The sequence below is a fragment of the Macaca nemestrina genome, chromosome 7 (genome assembly GCF_043159975.1).
Source record: "Macaca nemestrina isolate mMacNem1 chromosome 7, mMacNem.hap1, whole genome shotgun sequence".
Lineage (NCBI taxonomy): Eukaryota > Metazoa > Chordata > Mammalia > Primates > Cercopithecidae > Macaca > Macaca nemestrina.
Window position 1 is genome coordinate 144,067,351 of NC_092131.1, and position 17,665 is coordinate 144,085,015.

Consider the following 17,665-nt stretch of genomic DNA (forward strand, 5'->3'; position numbering starts at 1 on the left):
AATACAGAAGATAGAGGAACAATTGAAAGAAAACTGTAAGTAATCAGCTAAATCCTGAATGTAAACATTCCATGACACAAATATCGTTTTTGTTTTTGAACAAATCAATGTCATAAAGAAAATAACAAGAGATTGAGGACTATTTCAAAACAAAAAAAAACTTAAGAGATATAACAATAAATGCAATACGTGAACCCTGTTTGAATTCTAATTCCAAAAAATTGACTATAGAAAGACACCTTTAAGACAACAGAGAACATTTGCATATGGACTGGGTTATAGGTTATATTAAGGGATTCCTCTTAATTATGTTAGATAAAATAATGTTCTGGTGGTAAGTTAGAGATACATACTAAAGTTTTAACATGTGGCATAGCTTAATTTTTAGGATTTGCTTTAAAATACTACAGAAAAAGGCTGGGTGCGATGGCTCATGTCTGTAATCTCAGCACTTTGGGAGGCCAAGGTAGGTGGATCATGAGGTCAGGAGTTCAAGACCAGCATGGCCAACATGGTGAAACCCCGTCTCTACTAAAACTACAAAAATTAGCCAGGCACAGTGGCAGATGCCTGTAATCCCAGCAACTCAGGAGGCTGAGGCAGGAGAATCACTTGAACCTGGGCGGCAGAGGTTGCAGTGAGCCAAAATCGTGCCACTGCACTCTAGACCGGGTGACAGAGAGAGACTCTGTCTCAAAAAAAAAAAAAAAAAAAAAAAATTGCTGTAGAAAATTAGTGAAGAGAGGTAAAATGTATTTGGCAAACTGTTGACAAAGCTGGGTAATGGGTACACTGGGGTTTATCATAATTTCACTCTTCTTTTGAGTATGTTTGAAATTTACCATAATAGAAACTTAACTTAAAGTAAAATAAATAAAGAAAGAAAAATTTAAAAGAAAAAAAAAGATTACTAATATGAAAAATTGGATTTAAGTGAAATATGCCAAGTACTTACTGTGGGTGAGATCCTGTGCTAGGTGTAACATTTTTATACATGATACTTTACATAATTCTCAGTATAATCCTGGGCAGGAGATATTCCTCTCCCCATTTTATATATGAGGAAGCCAAGGCTTAGAGAGATTAAAGAATTTACGTGGGCTCACAGAGTTGGTCAACAATGGAATTAGAATGCAGTCGGCCTCAATGACTCTAAATCCAAAGCTCACAGCTATATCACAGCTATTTCATAATCTTATCAATAATCTGAACATGATTTTAGCCAGATAAATTAAACTCACTATTCTCTTATGTTATTACAGGGAGATATATCAGAAAAGAGGAAATGAAAAAATTGAGGGATTCACTTCTTTCTGTAAGTGGATAAAAATCTTACAAAGAATAAAAAAGTGAAGAAGCAGCAAGTATTACTGATCGAAAGGGACATCAACTTTTGGAAAGGAAAATGTTTTAAGGTAAATAGTAGGACAAGAATGTGTGAAGTTGGTGGATTTTGGGGAAACTTAGAGGAAATGAGACCAGATCATTTTGAAGATTGCTGATACTGAACTGCACTGCCCCATTGCCCCAGTTACACAGCCTTCTCCTGACATTAATAATATGTTAGTGAGAAAAGCCACTTGCAAGTTAGGTAAAACTTTACTAGGGGCCAACCAACATGTTATCTAGCTACCTCCACCTTGGGGAAGGTCTAGGGAGGAGTTTCAGAAGATTTATGCAGTAGACAAAAGATGAGGTCAAACGAAGATGTACTTGGTTTGTAAATAAAACTAACAATACCATACCAGCAAGTCTGAGAATGATTTGGTTGTGCAGTTCTGCCAGACCTTCCGCTAATGCAGTCATAATCACTTTAAATAAGCTTAGTATTTGTGAATTCACCTTAGCCCATAGGCTAAAAATAGACCACTGACGCATGGGAAGCAATTCTAGCATTGGAACACTTTCTCCTGGTATGAAATCCTTGGAATTAATTTAGGTTATCAATAACTGATAAAAGTTCCTTTGTGTAACCTTAGGCCATTAATAACTAATAACCAGTGTTAGTCTCCTGCCTTAATTTAACCCTGCTGATGACTGCTACCAAGGAGAGTCAAGCCCCCAAAGGTGTCACGACAGGCAGAAGACTGAGTAACAGAATGATTAGAGTCAGTTGATTAAGCCCACTGCAGGAGTCTGTTCCATTATATAAACTTTCTTGCACATGTCAGAGCTGAAAGATAGAGAAGATATGAATCAAGGCTTTCCTTGCTCTGTCATCCCATTCTTAGCCATTCCTTCCAGTTTTCTTCCTTTTCTTTCTATTCAGGTACTCTAATGACTGCCTTGAAAGAGTCAACTTATAGAAATTTTCAAGTTAAATAATTAGAAGAACGCTTTGAAGTAAAACCATAGGCTGGGCGTGGTGGCTCGTGCCTGTAATCCCAACACTTTAGGAAGCTGAAATGGGAGGATTGCTTGAGGCCAGGAGTTTGAGACCAGCTTGGAAACACAGCAATATCCCGTCTTTGTAATTCTTTTTTAAATTAGCTGGGCATGGTGGTGCATTCCTGTAGTCCCAGCCATTTCGGAGGCTGAGGTGGGAGGATCACTTGAGCCCAGGAGTTTAATTACCAGGAGCAATGATCGCATCACTACACTCCAGCCTGAGCAACAGAGCAAGACCCTAACAACAAAATAAAACCACGGAAAATGTACTGATTACCCTTGGTATTTTCCAGCAGATCCACTTTCTGGGTTCCACCTGGTTATACGTTGCATGTATGCACATAGGACGATGACAAGTTGTACAGGTGTCCTTCAGGGCTGGCTCTACTTTTCACTTATCTTCCCCTAGAACTCAGCAATCCAGCCGAAAGGACAAGAGGGTTTTACAAGCTACCATATTTCAACCAGGTGTCTATGCAAATCTCCTCCTGCCACAGACAATATCCTTGGGTGATCCTAGGAAATTATATAACACTAGTGAAAGATCACAGCTCCCACCCAGTAGACACATCAAGATAAAATAGGATAAATAGACATGTCTGGACTGAATTGTGCCCTTCCCTTCACCTTAGTTCATGTGTTGAAATTCTAACCCCTCTGTCTCAGAATGTAACTGTGTTTGGAGACAAAACTTTTAAAGGAGTGATTGAGTTAAAATGAGGCCCTTAGGGTTGCCCTAATCCAACCTGACTGGTCTCCTTATAAGAAGAAGAAATCTGGGCATACAGAGAAATACCAGGGATGTATATGCCCAGAGCAAAGACCACGTGAAGAGGCACAAGATGGTAGCCATCTGCAAGCCAATGAGATAAGCCTCAAAAGCAGCCAACCTAGCCAATCCTTGATCTTGGACTTTTAGCATGCAGAATTACGAGAAAATAAATTTCTGTTGTTAAGCTGTCCAGACGATGGTATTTTGTTATGGAAGCCCTAGCAAATCAGTACAAGTCATCACTTACTTTGCCTAGTGACCATAATGATCAAAGAGAGAAAGAGATTCTTCAAGTATTCAAGTATCAGTCAATGGGAACCCTTAAATCTTGATTGGAAAATTAAGATATAAAAGAAAACAAAACAGTTATATATACATATATCCACACATACATATACATGTAAATATGTGGTATTAAATTGCCATACTGATTCCAAAATTATTTAATTTATTTATTATTTGAGACAGAGTCTTGCTCTGTTGCCCAGGCTGGAGTGCAGTGGTGCAATCTCCACTCACTGAAACCTCTACCTCCTGGGTCGAAGCAATTCTCCTGTCTCAGCCACCCAAATAGCTGGGATTACAGGCGCCCACCACCATGCCTGGCTAATTTTTGTATTTTTAGTAGAGACAGGGTTTCATCACGTTGGCTGGGCTGGTCTCGAACTCCTGACCTCAGGTGATCTGCCTGCCTGGGCCTCCCAAAGTGTTGGGATTACAGGTGTGAGCCCCTGTGCCCAGCCCATAATTATTTATTTACTGCTGTTAGCTCCCTGGAATTGTGGCAATAATAACAACAACAATAATAATAATGTCTAATGCTTAAATAGCATTTACTATGTGTCAAGTACTATATCCACTTATTTAACCTGAGAGAGAGAGAGAGAGAGAGAGAGAGAGAGAGAGAGGCACTATTATTATCCACATTTAAAAAACAAAGGAACTAAAGCATAGGGAGGTTAAATAATTGTTCCAGGTCACAGAACTAACAAGTGGCAGAGTTAGGATCTGAGCCCAAATAATTGGTTCCAGAATCTGGGTTGCTAAGCATCACGACTTGTGTTGCTAAGCCCTGTCAAGTTTTCGCAACCTAGTAGAGAAGGATTGAGATCTAGGGTAGAACCTTGCACAGGTCTAGTGAAAGCCTGCCTATATTAAAAGACTTAGCAGTTAAGATCTGAACAGTCATCTAACCATTTGAATATGATTGGTCAGTATGTCACTTTGTAGATTAAAAACAAATTCAGTGATTACACCTGTGTAGTTTGCCTTCAATTACTGTCTCTGTAAAGCTATGGCCTAAATCCGCCACATTTTCTGGCATATAGCAAAAAGAATCCTGAATTGGAAAGTCAAAATATCTAGCCTCAAGGCTCTGCTTTATCATTATGAGCCACTTAACCCTGAGCATGTCACTTAACTTAGATTGGGGAAGATTGTCTTAACTGTAAAATGAAAAAAAAAAAAAAAAAAAAAAAGACTGTGGACTTGATGTGAGGATTGAGTAAGATAATGAGTAAGATTCTGGTAGAGAGAAATTGCTCAATAAATTCCAGAAAAGTTTAATGAAACATCCTACTAAGATGAAAAAGAATGCATGACAGTGAATGTAAGATTTTATTGCCAATGATTCTTAAATTTAGAGATGAGTCTAATATTTGGCAGGAAGAATAAAACATAAATGAGGTGGAGGAAAAATTTTAATTCATTTTCTTTTTGGCGTGCATCACTTTCCTAAATATCCCTTAGATGTTTGCACTCTACCATGTATACTAGACAATTGGTAGCAATTAAAGAGTCCGGCTCTAGGTGGTGAAGGCTATCACACAATTAACACTACTTTATGCACTAAATCATTTGTATTAATAAATACATGGTTATTCCTTCAGGATTTACAATCATCTTTGGGGTCAAATAGTATGCAGTAATGTCAAAGGCATGTGAACCAGAACAGCTCCATTTTGAATAGGAGCTGGGTAAAATAAGACTGAAACCTACTGGGCTGCATTCCCAGACGGTTAAGGCATTCTAAGTCACAGGATAAGACAGGAGGTCAGCACAAAACACAGGTCGTAAAAACCTTGCTGATAAAACAGGTTGCACTAAAGGAGCCGGCCAAAACCCACCAAAACCAAGATGGCTACGAGAGTGGTGACCTCTGGTCGTCCTCGCTACTGCACTCCCACCAGCACCATGACAGTTTACAAATACAATGTCAGGAACTTACCCTTTATGGTATGAAAACGGGAGGCATAAATGATCCACCCCTTGTTTAGCATATCATAAAAAATAACCATAAAAATGAGCAACTAGCAGCCCTCTTGGCTGCTTTGTCTATAGAGTAGCCAGTCTTTTATTCATTTACTTTCTTAATAAACTTACTTTCACTTTGCACTGCAGACTCATCCTGAATTCCTTCTTGCGAAGATCTAAGAACCTTCCCTTGGGGTCTGAATCAGGACCCCTGTCCTGTAACAGTATTAACTATAGTATAGAACCCCAGGACTAAGGTTCCTCCTGAACCTGGATGCTGATGAGCTAGAGGAAGCAGAAAAGTCTAGATAATGAGACTGACATCATGACCTTCAAACGTGGAGAGAAGAAAAGGAGAAAGAAACTGATTAAGAGAAGTAGGATTTTTGCCACCAGACATCATTAGAGAGGGATGAGGGCATCATGACAATAGACTCTGAAAGTCTAGGATCTGGATATAAGGAAGCAGAAGAAAAAGATGATTCTCCACAGTGGAGAGTGGTAGAGAATCAGCTCAAGCATTTTGCCTCTCACTTTTTGGTTACATGAAAGTAAAAGAGTTCCAAAACAAAACTAAAATTAAGAAAGTATTCCTTTAAAATGGAAATTGCTTTCCTGCCCTACCATCCCTCCTGCATGGCCTGGATAACCGACAGCCTCCTTGAGGTTATCCCAGCCTCTAAGCAGCCCTTCCCCCACCACCTATTTCCATATTGCACCAGGCCTGCCTTTCTCATTTGCAATTCTTAGGCCATTCCCTGATAAAACAAACAAACAAACAAAAAACCATCTTCACTGGTTTCTCAGTGTTTGCTAGTTTTAATTTATAAAGAAAAAAATTTTTTCTCCCAGCAAGCAATTCCTTGACATGACTTGTATGTGTTATCTTATTGCTGTATAAAAAATTACCCCCACACTTAGTGGCTTCAAACAACAAGTCATTTATTATGTCTCATGTTTACTGTGGGTAGACATTAGGGCAGAAGACAGCAGGGATGACTTGTTACTGCTCTGCGATGTCTGAAGCCCTGCAAGAAGGCCTCACCTCTAGATGAAGGAATGTAAGCTCCATACTGTGGGATGGAATATGTATCCATGAGGCCATCTTTGGAAAACACAGTCTGTTACATTACTTACTTACCAGCCTACTTTTAAGCATCATTTCCATGTATTCTTTACCATTCATTCTACTCTCTTTCCATATAGATCTTCTGGTTTTTTCTTTTTTCTTTGAACATGACAAACTTTTCAAAGTGTCTGTTCCTTTGTATATGAGGCTTCCTTCACCCTGTTAACACCCAAGTGAAAACCTTCTTATGCTTCCAGTTCAAATTCAATTGTAGCCTCTCTGTAGAGCCTCGTCCTGGCCCAGAGGTTAACGATACCCTCCCCGAGGCTCCTATCTATGTTATGGATGTCTCCATCGTACTGTGTTGTCTCTTAGATTTTTTATCCTCACCAGACTGTGGGCAACTCAAAGGGATGGAACAGGCCTTGTTCATTTTTCTACGAATTCCCCTTATTCTCTCCTGAATGCTAAATATTTAACACAGTGCTTTGTACAGATACTGCTCATTAAATGTGTGTTGAATGACTGAACAAAATTTTAAGGCAATCTTAGGAAAATTATGATTTCAAGGGCAAGTCGGGATTCTTGGTCTTCTATTATAAATGTTTTTTCACTGCTACTGTTATCTGAAATACTTTCTTTTAGGCCTTATATTAATACTTAAGACAGAGCGGGATGAAAGGCTGGAGAGAACAAATAATGAGTCCAGCAAAACAGTTTTCAGTCAAAGTATGGATGACAACTGCAGAGACATTTCTATGGATCTAGGGAAGAAAGGACTGAGCACAGGAGACCCTGGGGGAAGAAGAGGCAAGGGCGCTCATGAGGGGAGACAGAAAACAAAACGGGAGGTTGGAAGCACCAGGGATGAGTACCGCTGGGCTCACAAATTTGCCCGTAGGCAGATCTTGCTCATCTTCAGCTGTCTCTGGACAAATAGAAGCTGGATGCAAAAGTACCCCATGCTCTGCCTGATCCTGGTTCCTCAGCGGCAACACAGTCCCGGATTTTCCTCCCCTCTCTTTCCTTTCTTCCTTCCCACTGCTCAAGAGTTGCAGCTGTTGTGACCCCATAGGGCTGAAGGAGTGGGAGGGAGGTCCCCCACTGCCAGGATCCCACACTCCCAGGAGCCCCAGGGTGAATCTCAGATGGGGCTCTGGCACAGACACCAGTGAGATGATGATAAGGTCTGCAGTTTCATCCACAGCTATTCTGCTTTCCAGTCTCTCCATTCTGATTCTGGCCCTAATTTTCCAGACTTCTGTAACTGATGTGTCTCCCAGGATCTGAGTTTCCTCATCTGTCATAAAAGGTGATGGGCTCCATCAGTGCTTCCCCAAACTGCCTGAGCACAGGGATCCCCTGGGGGATTTCAAGTCATTAAAGACACAGAATCCTGGGCCCTTCCTTGGAGACTGATCCAGCAGGCCCAGGAGGAACCTGGGAATCTCTTTTATTTGCAAGCGATGACATAAGTTTGGGAAAGCCTGGAAAAGGTGACCTGTAAGTCCCTGGTTGGACTTGATTGAATCACCTGCTTTCAAATTTCTCTTTTGGCAGCATAAAGGGTGGACTGAAGTCGGTCAAGTCCAGAAGCAGTAAGAACAAATTATTCCAATAGTCCAGACATCCTCTCCTCCCATCAGTGGCTTATAGCATTCTTGTTTCTCATATACTACAGGAACTGATCTGTGCCCTTTACCTTTTAACTGAAATTCATTCTCATCAGTACATAACTTTGCAGAGCTGCGTATGCTGCTCAAGAGATGCAGAGGACCACAACCAAGGCAGTAGCATTACTGGAGAGAAGGGACTCCATAGGGGGAATAATAGTGAAACAGAAGATGCAGGACTTGATGAGGAGAGGGTTAACAGAGACCACTTTGTATCTTGCAGGGTGTTGTAGCCACTGCAGTGTGAGTGAGCACCTTCAGGCATCTCACAACCCTTCCTTTTTCATCACCTTCTTCCTTTTCCTATAGTTCTAGGAATTTCTCCCATGCCTAAGGATCCTTTGATTTCATGCACAGACCTTTTGGACCTTTTTCTGCTTTTACCTAGCTGTTTACAATGTTGAAGGACAGTGACTTACACATCACACTTCTCTAGGACTTGCTACCGTCTAACACCTGTAATACTACAGTGTAAACAGGAGACAGAGAACTGATTTGCTCTAGCTCCCCCTTCTGCCTAAACAAATTTCTTAGCTTGTCATCTGGGCTGGCTTATTTCCTAGGTTTTCCTCCACAGGTGTGCCACACTGTAGCCAAACTTTTCTTTTCCAAAATTTGCCCCAGTCTTCCGACCAATACCCTAGTCTTGCCTATGTCCCTTCCTCTCTATCATGCGGGTCCAGGTAAACTTCTGATCCCCACGGGGAAATACCACTTTCTCTTTTGGCTCTCCATAGCACTGCACACCTATTTAGGGACAAGACCGTCACTGTGCTCCCTGCTGGCCTGCACAGAAAGCTCCTGGATGTGAAACAATGATTTCAGCATCTTTATACTTTGCAGTACCTAACAGGGCTGTGGTTGTTTTTGTTGGATGATGAAGACGTAATGTAATAATAATTTCTCACTTACCTACAACTTGTGTAGCTCAACTGTGCCCTGATTCTTTATTCTACAGTTTTGTGAATAGCTTTGCAACACTTCCCTTTTATATTTTTTAAAAAACCTAGATCCTCTAATATAAACTTTTGCATATTCTTATGGAAATATGCTGATATTAACACTGACATTTTCTATCAGGAAATGACAATTTTTCTTGGGAAGCTGGGGACATTGGCAGTGGTTCAACACATTGAATAACAGAATAATCAGGAATTCAGTTTTGGTTTCCTGGGTCCTGATCCAGTGTCCTTTCAATTATTTAATAAGGTAAATAAACACAAAATTATTGAGATATGTAAAACATCAATAATGTTGACACAGCCTGCTAATAATACATGAAAACCACTTAAAAATGAAGATCCAATTAATGTACTGAGTTCAAAGTCAAACATGTTTCTGGAACTACTTTGCATATCTTTTCACAGAGAACTTAAAAAATAATGTTTGCCCTCCCTATCCACGGATTCTTTATCTGTGGAATCAGCCAACCTTGAATGGAAAATATTCTGCAAAACTAAAAAGGATGGTTGTGTCTGTCTTTTCTTTTTTTCTTTTCCTTTCTTTTTTCTTTTCTTGAGACAGGATCTCACTCAGCTGCCCAGGCTGGAGTGCAGTGGTACACTCACAGCTCATTGCAGCCTCAACCTCCTGGGCCCAAGCGATCCTCCCACCTCAGGCACCCTGGTAGCTGGGATTACAGGCATACACCACTATGCCCGGCTAATTTGTGTATTTTTGGTAGAGACACGGTTTTGCCATGTTGCCCAGGCTGGTGTCTGTTTTTTCTTGTCATTATTCCCTAAACAATATAGTAAAACAACTCTTTACAAAGCACTTACATTGTGTTAGGTATTATAAGGAATCTAAAGATGATTTCAAGTATACAGGAGGATGTGCATAGGTTTTATGCAAATACTATGCTAATTTCTATCAGGGACTTGAGCATCCATGAATTTTGGTATCACTGGTCCTGGAACCAATCCCCTATAGATACCTAGGGACAACTGTATGCAGGAGGGTTGTTATAGGACAGTCAACAAAGGAAAACAGTGCAAACTGATTATTTCTGAAAAGGTACATGGAATTGACAGGGAGAAACATCAATCTCTTGAGCCTACAGAGAAAAGCAACTCCTTTTATCTAGGCCTACTCCTAATATTTGTGGGGGAAAAAACCAAATGGAGACCCAGAAACCAGACATTTAAATATTTTACAATCTTAAACTAAACTTAAAAACTGTTAAATATAATGTCCTCTTCTGCTTTGACAAATAGAGCTTCATGTTGGCAAAATGTTTAAATATGTAAAGCTATACTTTTTACTTGACTGAAAACAAAATATCAAGACTGTTGAATTTAATTATGACTGTTTATGTCCTATTGTTCTGCTGATGTGCCAGCAATGTTCGGATAAATAATAAAATAAACATATATATAACTCATAAATTACATATTTATTTGATAAAATGCAATTGTTGCATTTATTTCATCAAATCACAGTATTGTTATAATCAAGGTTTTCACATAATTTGGTGATATCGACAGTAATACTTTAAAGGATCTTTAAAAAATGAATTATATTTGACATATACAAATATGAAGATATTTTCATCAGCAATGTGAACTAATTAAAAATGGAAACATTATATTACTTCTCATAGTTTTTAAAGTTATCTTTTCTAAAATATTAAAAAAAATTTTTAAATTAAAAGGTAAAATAAAAATTAAAATTAATGAGTACCAAACTTTTAAATACAATTATTAAAATACGTTATTTATTCAGTTTTTTAAAATGTAAGTACTTCTTTTACAAATTTTTATAAGAATAAAACTATTAGCAATTCTAGAGTTTAATGTGTACCTAGTTGCCCATGTAAAAGGTCAAATTCACACATTATGTCTAGATCTACATATATAAAAATGTAAGAATATTTTGTTGTTTAATATTGCAAAATATTCCTCAGTCACCACACAGAACTATTGAGAAAACCATGTTAATTTGAGACTACCCTAGAAACTATCAACTAGAACACAAAGAGAACCAAGAAAATCTAGACACTCAGCATGGCACCTCTGGGAAACAGTTCTCCCACTTTGGAAGAATTGGGTGCATTCATGCTATCTGAGAGGAAGGACGTGATAAGTTCATTAATGTGTCTTTCTCTCACCTTCGTACTCGCGCTGCTCAAATGGTGACACCCCATACTCTAATGATGCCAGCTGCCTGACACACTGATCTTCCCAGTATTCCCTGCAAAGGACGCTGTCTTTCTTTTTCTCAACACAGGGCCAGAGATGAGGAAGAGCACTTCCTTCGGGCCTGAACAGTGTTAGTTGTGACAGTGATTGTTTAGGGTTAGAGATGATGCACACATCTGAAACAGCTTGTGTCAGATCGCAAGTGACAGAGGGTCCCGTGTATTCCTTACTACATTTGCTTTTTGTGCATTTATGACTGCAGGGCCCTCTATAGCATGAGTACCAGGGCAGACGCACTTCCTACTCAGGTCTACTTGTACCTTCCCCTTCCAGTTCCTCTGAGCACACCACGTGCCATATTTTTTTGTCTTTTGTTTTCATTTTCTGTGCTCCTTACTAGTGAGAGCAGCATGGGAAAGATTTACTCACATGTGTACCTTTTTTTTTTTTTTTTTTAGATACTGAAAAGGGAGGGTAAAGCACAGTTAAAACACAGTAAATCTAATCTTGTGGGCATAGGTGTATTTGTAAAGTCAATTATGAAGACTTATTATGACAAACAAATTGCAAATTTCTTCAGCCATAAGCAGAATTTATGTTTTCTTTTTCATAACCCCAGGGTATCTAGCCAGTGCTAAGCACATTAAGAGTCCCTCAGTATCAAACACATGAATATAGCAGTAATTCATATTTTAGAATATTTGATAACGTGTACTTGACACAAGGATATTGACACTTTGCATCTGTATAATTCAAGGGAAGAAATATAGACTTTTTATAATCCAAGTGTCACCTTGAACGTAAGGAGTATAAAAATCAACAACAAACTTTTCATGCCTCAGTAGAGTAGCACATACACGACCTCAAATTCTCTTTCTGTCATACTGCAGACATCGGGCCAAAGTGACTTGTTCACCTTCTGTTTTGATGTCGAAGACATCACATACTTTGAAAATGATTTCTGATTATTTTCCCCACAGTCTTGCCATCCTTAAAAACAGTTTTTCAAGTGAATTCTAGCTCTCACCCACCTTTCCTGAAGTGGGTGGCTTTTTATAATTACCAAAAATGACTATTTATTTATAACCAGAGAAATAAAAAGCCAGAAGTTTAATAACTGATATTACACAAATTCATTTTAGATCTCTGAATTATGTAGATTCCAAATATCACTGACCATAGAACATTAAATTATTGAAAGTATCTGGACATATCTTTAAATCATGAAATCAAGTGAGTTTTGGAGTGATCCTAAGGTATACTAAAGATTTTGTTTGATTTGTGATATTACTTTTAGTTTATTTTCTCAAGCATTTGTTATGAAAAACACAAGTTAGAAAAACTCCATAATCTGGAGTGACCATCTAGATTTGTACATTTTTATACTAAAAAATGTCTTCAGATGTGTTTTTTTGTTCATTTGTTTGTTTGCAATTTTGAATTTTGCATTCCTCTACAAGGGCAGGTTTCTCTGGACAACATATTGTCTTTCCTATCTTGGCAGGTCCATAAAACTCCTTAAGAGCAGTACAGTACTCAGAAATGTGAAAATGGAAAATTCGAGCTATTTAAGTTATAGAACAGACTCTTTCCTTTCTTCAGAGCAGAAAAGTTTCAGTCATTTCAATTGGCAGGCAGATGTTGCCCTAGTGCTGCCTCCATATTCATTAGCCCATAATGAATCTATTAATTGAATATGTAAGTTTGGCTAATTAGATGTAAGACATTACTTCAGATTTAAAGGGTAATAATAAAAAATTTAAACTGCAACACCAGATCAAGCATTTAAGAGTTGATAAATGTGAACTGGAAAGTGCACAATTCCAATATAAATTAGCTAATTGCCTCTGTTAATTTAGGTGAAATACATTAGCAGAAAGGTCAATCCATTTGAGGCTGGATGTGTTTTTCAAATACTAAATTAAAAATAGCAAATCAAAGAGCACTACAAAGTGGGAAGGCACAGAATCCATTTGCCCAATCCAGAGGTTTAGAGTAGATTCAAGTAACCTCACATGGTTAACCTCCTGGGGGTTAAACAGTGGTTCTCAAACCAGGCTGTGCCTTACTAGACTTCAGAAAGTTAGTTTAAAATATCATTGCCTTGGGCCACATCTTAAATTAATTGAAATCTCTGGAGGTGGGACCAGGCATCCATATTGTAAAGCTCCCTAAATTACAATTGGAACCTGGTTTGAAAACCACTGGTCTGTTCCATGAAAGTCTGACCCCCTGACTAAACAGGAGTAGGTGGCAGCATCTCTCTATAGTAGGTGTGTATGCACTAGAAACATGACATAGTGTTATATGTAATACTCTCAAGTGGAAAAAAAATAAGCTGCCCTTGTTTTCACCTCTATTATCTCTTCCGGCTAGGTCTGTATCAAAGGGTATTATACTTGAGATCATATAACTTGAATTTGGGAAGTGGGAGGTAAACTCAGCTCCAAGTATTTGCTTTTGGAAATTCCAATTTTACAAATTGCTAATTTGGTAGATACCATCAGTTACCTTTACACTAAAAAATGTCAAATAAGTTCTTTGTTGGGCTATGCTCTGGAAAATGTTCTCTTTATCTTTTGTGTCACATGTTCCTCATAGCACCCAGAAGATTAAAAATGCCCATGGGAGGCCCCTCCAAAAATATTTGTGTGTGGGTTGTGTGTGTGTTGTGAACGGGCTGTCCCCTTTTAGACATCCTCTTTCACTCCAATTCTGCACTGGATATTCTGATTTCTTTCCTGTCTCATAGGACCTGTGAATATTTTCACAGATTTGATTACTGTCATTCCATAGCCTCACTGTGAATTTGAGGGTAGGGTTGTGCCACAAAGTTTCTCTGTGTTCTTCATAGACTCTATTTCAGTGCTTGGCACATAATATATGCTCAATGAATGTTTGTTCAATTGAACTTAGTTGATTGACAAACAGAGAAAAAAAAATCCAGGTTCAGGAACTGCAGTCAGAAAGACACAGATGCTCTAAAAGTGGGATTATACAGCCCGAAGCAAGACCCCTCCTTGCCATTTGGTGGTAGATGTCCAAATTGGGTACCTACCCCAGCCCTAAATGCCTCACAGTTTTACTCTATACCTTTCACACAGCAAACTGTTTGGTTGAGATAAAAGAGGCTGCCATGCCTCCTCTGTTGTCAGGACATCTAAAGTGTTCCTCGTTATCTTTTCAGTGGCCCATTTCAGCATGTAAAAAGAGAGAGAGACAGTTCATTTAGCCTCATTTTCTAGTAATATAAATACAGATCCTTGCCCCGAATAGTGCCAAAGTTCATGTGAGAATTCCTTATGTCCAAAGATCCTGTAAGTTGAGTGGCTGTATAAGCGCAGATGGACTTGGGGAGGAACCTTAGGATTGGGAGGGTCCCATGTTAAGTATTAGGTTGATGCAAAAGTAACTGTGGCTTTTGCCACTACTTTTAAATGGCAAAACTCGTAATTACTTTTGCACCAACCTAATAATAACAGGAGTTATTTGTAGAATTGAGGAATTTTAGAAGGGTAAAAAGATAAAGGAAAGCTAAGAAATGTGAAATAAAGAAAAACAGTAGACAACTTAGTTACATGCCAAGTACTTATCTGGACGAAAAGAGAAATAAATTCTGGAATCTGCCTATTAATAATTCTTCCTCACTCACATGATAAAAACAGTAGCTTCCAATCTGAGACACACTAATGCAACTTGCTCTGTGACAGAGTTCTCTGAATGCTATGTGAGTGGGACCATAGTGTTCTCAGTATTGCACTTTCTATGGTAAATTTGGCTAAGAAACACTTCTGTTCTTTTCCTATAAGTCAAAATAAAGTCCTTCTCCTAAACTAACTAAAATCTAAAATTTGTCTGACTCTAGGAGATTATTTTTTCTCAAGGCAAATTCAAATTAAATGATAACATCTCTTAAAGATTTCTCACCGGTATCAGATAAATACATTGAATCCAAGCAATTATGTTTGAATGGACAATACTCAGTTGCACATACACACCATCGGCTGTAGGGGGCGCCAATGCATTTCCCTCAGGCCCTTCAGAAAAGGTTGTGTAGCTGGAATTTTAATTTCTTTCTGTGTCTGTTAAGTGTGATTATTGATGAAGTACTGAGCTCATCCCAGTACCCAAATTGAAGCTTCTCGAACATATACGAAATGGAACTTGGCTTTACAACAAAGGCACATCTAGTTCCCAAATTTAAAATAGTCTCCTGGGGTCCCTGAAAAGTAGAGGATATATTTAAAAAGAAAAGAACTGTGTTTTGTATCAAGACATAGTTTTTTGAGTCATAATAAATTAGGACTCTACTCCCTGCAACTCCAAATACCTCTTCTCATTGAATATAGTGACCAGAGGCCACATCAAGAAATGAGGAACTTAATATCTAGAGAATTTTTATGGTTAATAAATACCACAGCCTCAGCCTCTTTTCTTCTGGATGTTAGAAGGAATAGGATAATTAAATGAGAGTTTAGATCTCACATAAAAAGTTAATATACAAGTTAAATAAAAATATAAGTAGATTTATTTTATAGAAGTTTTCATAATGGGTCCCAAATACTTCATTAAGCATTTCTGGATAAAAATATGTAAAGCTCTTTATAAGCTTTTGTTAATAAATTAAATACCATTTCTCTATAAATATACCTTGCATTAAGCTTTCCTGTTAGAGTTTTCAGGAAACATTTCAAATAAAGTGGCCAGGCATATCCCATTTGAGATGAATGAGATCATTAGGAAACACTTATACCTGAAATAAGCACTGAGATCATTCTGCATACAACCTAAGGGCCCTAATTTTTTAAATATTTCAAACAATGTGCCTCTTTCAAATCATTACATGTAGAGACATTTAAGGAACTGATTCAATTAGCCCAGAAGAGGGGAATGCTATAATGTGTGATTTATTTTTGAAGATAAATTAAAACGCAAGTGTATCTGTTAGGAAAGGTAGGTTGTCATCATGGTTAGTAATGGGAACAGGAAAGCAATTAAGCAGGGCCACCTGAGGCTGAAAAAGCCCCTAAACACAGAAGCTCGATGTTCAAGCTGGACATTCGGTTGTCAAAATCAAAACTGTATCTTCTTTGAGAGGGATCTTTGAGCTACATTTAGTTCCCTTCATTGATTTCTAAAGTGCAGTTCTCAACTTACATACTTTCCTCCCCTTAACCGCAGCTAACAAGAAGCCTAAATTGTTATGGTTTCATAACTTAAAGCCAAACTTCACATAAAGCTGATGCCTTAAAATTACAACTTTGCATTCTATTATTTAGGTGAGGAAATATGAGGCAAGAATTTATTTTTCTCCTCTGCAACTCCAGGATATTGGCTCCACCAGGCCTAATAAATTGTTTTCATAAGGAAATAAATAGAGCATGCTGCAGCTTAGGTTCCCTTATGCAAGGGGTTTCAAACAAGATGTATGCTAAGCAATAAATAATTACAGATGGGGGGGGTGGGAGGAGAAACACTGTAAGGGTGGGGAAAAAACAGTTTCTTAGCCAAATTGGGGGAAGAAGACTGAAATTCAAATTGTTAGAAATCTGAAGGTAGTTGACTGTCATTTTAGAGATAGGGTCTCACTCTGTCACCCAGGCTGGAGTGCAGTGGTATGATCATAGCTCACCATAACCTTGAACTCCTGCTTCAAGCGATCCTCCTCCTTCAGCCTCCTGAGTAACTAGGGCTATAGGAATGCACCACCATGCCTGGCTATTTTTTTTTTTTTTTTTGGTAGAGGCAGGGTCTTGGTATGTTGTCCAGGCTGGTCTTGAACTCCCGGCCTCAAGCAATCTTACCACCTTGACCTAATTACAGGTGTAAACCACCGCATCTGGCCAGAGATGTCTTCCTAACTATTGTGAAATCTGTAGAGAATATGAGAAAATGCTAAAACAAGATGATAAAGAGAAGAGGAAATAAGAATGCGAGAAGAGGTGTTAAGGCAGCCTTGAAAGTAATAGCCACGTAAATCTTACAAACTGAAACCAAGAAGATGAACACCAAAGAAGCATTTATAATTCACTGTTCTTTTCTGCTAAATCTTGTCCCCACCTTGATTTAAAAAGCTTGAACAACGACCGGGCATGGTGGCTCCTGCCTGTAATCCCAGCACTTTGGGAGTCCGAGGAGGTCGGATCACTTGAGGTCAAGAGTTCGAGACCAGTCTGGCCAACACGGTGAAACTCCATCTGTACTAAAAATACAAAAATTAGCTGGGCATGGTGGCGGGTCCCTGTAATCCCAGCTACTTAGGAGGCGGAAGCAGGAGTATCGCTTAAACCCAGGAGGCAGAGGTTGCAGTGAGCCGAGATCAGGCCATTGCACTCCAGCCTGGATGACAGTGTGAGACTCTATCTCAAAA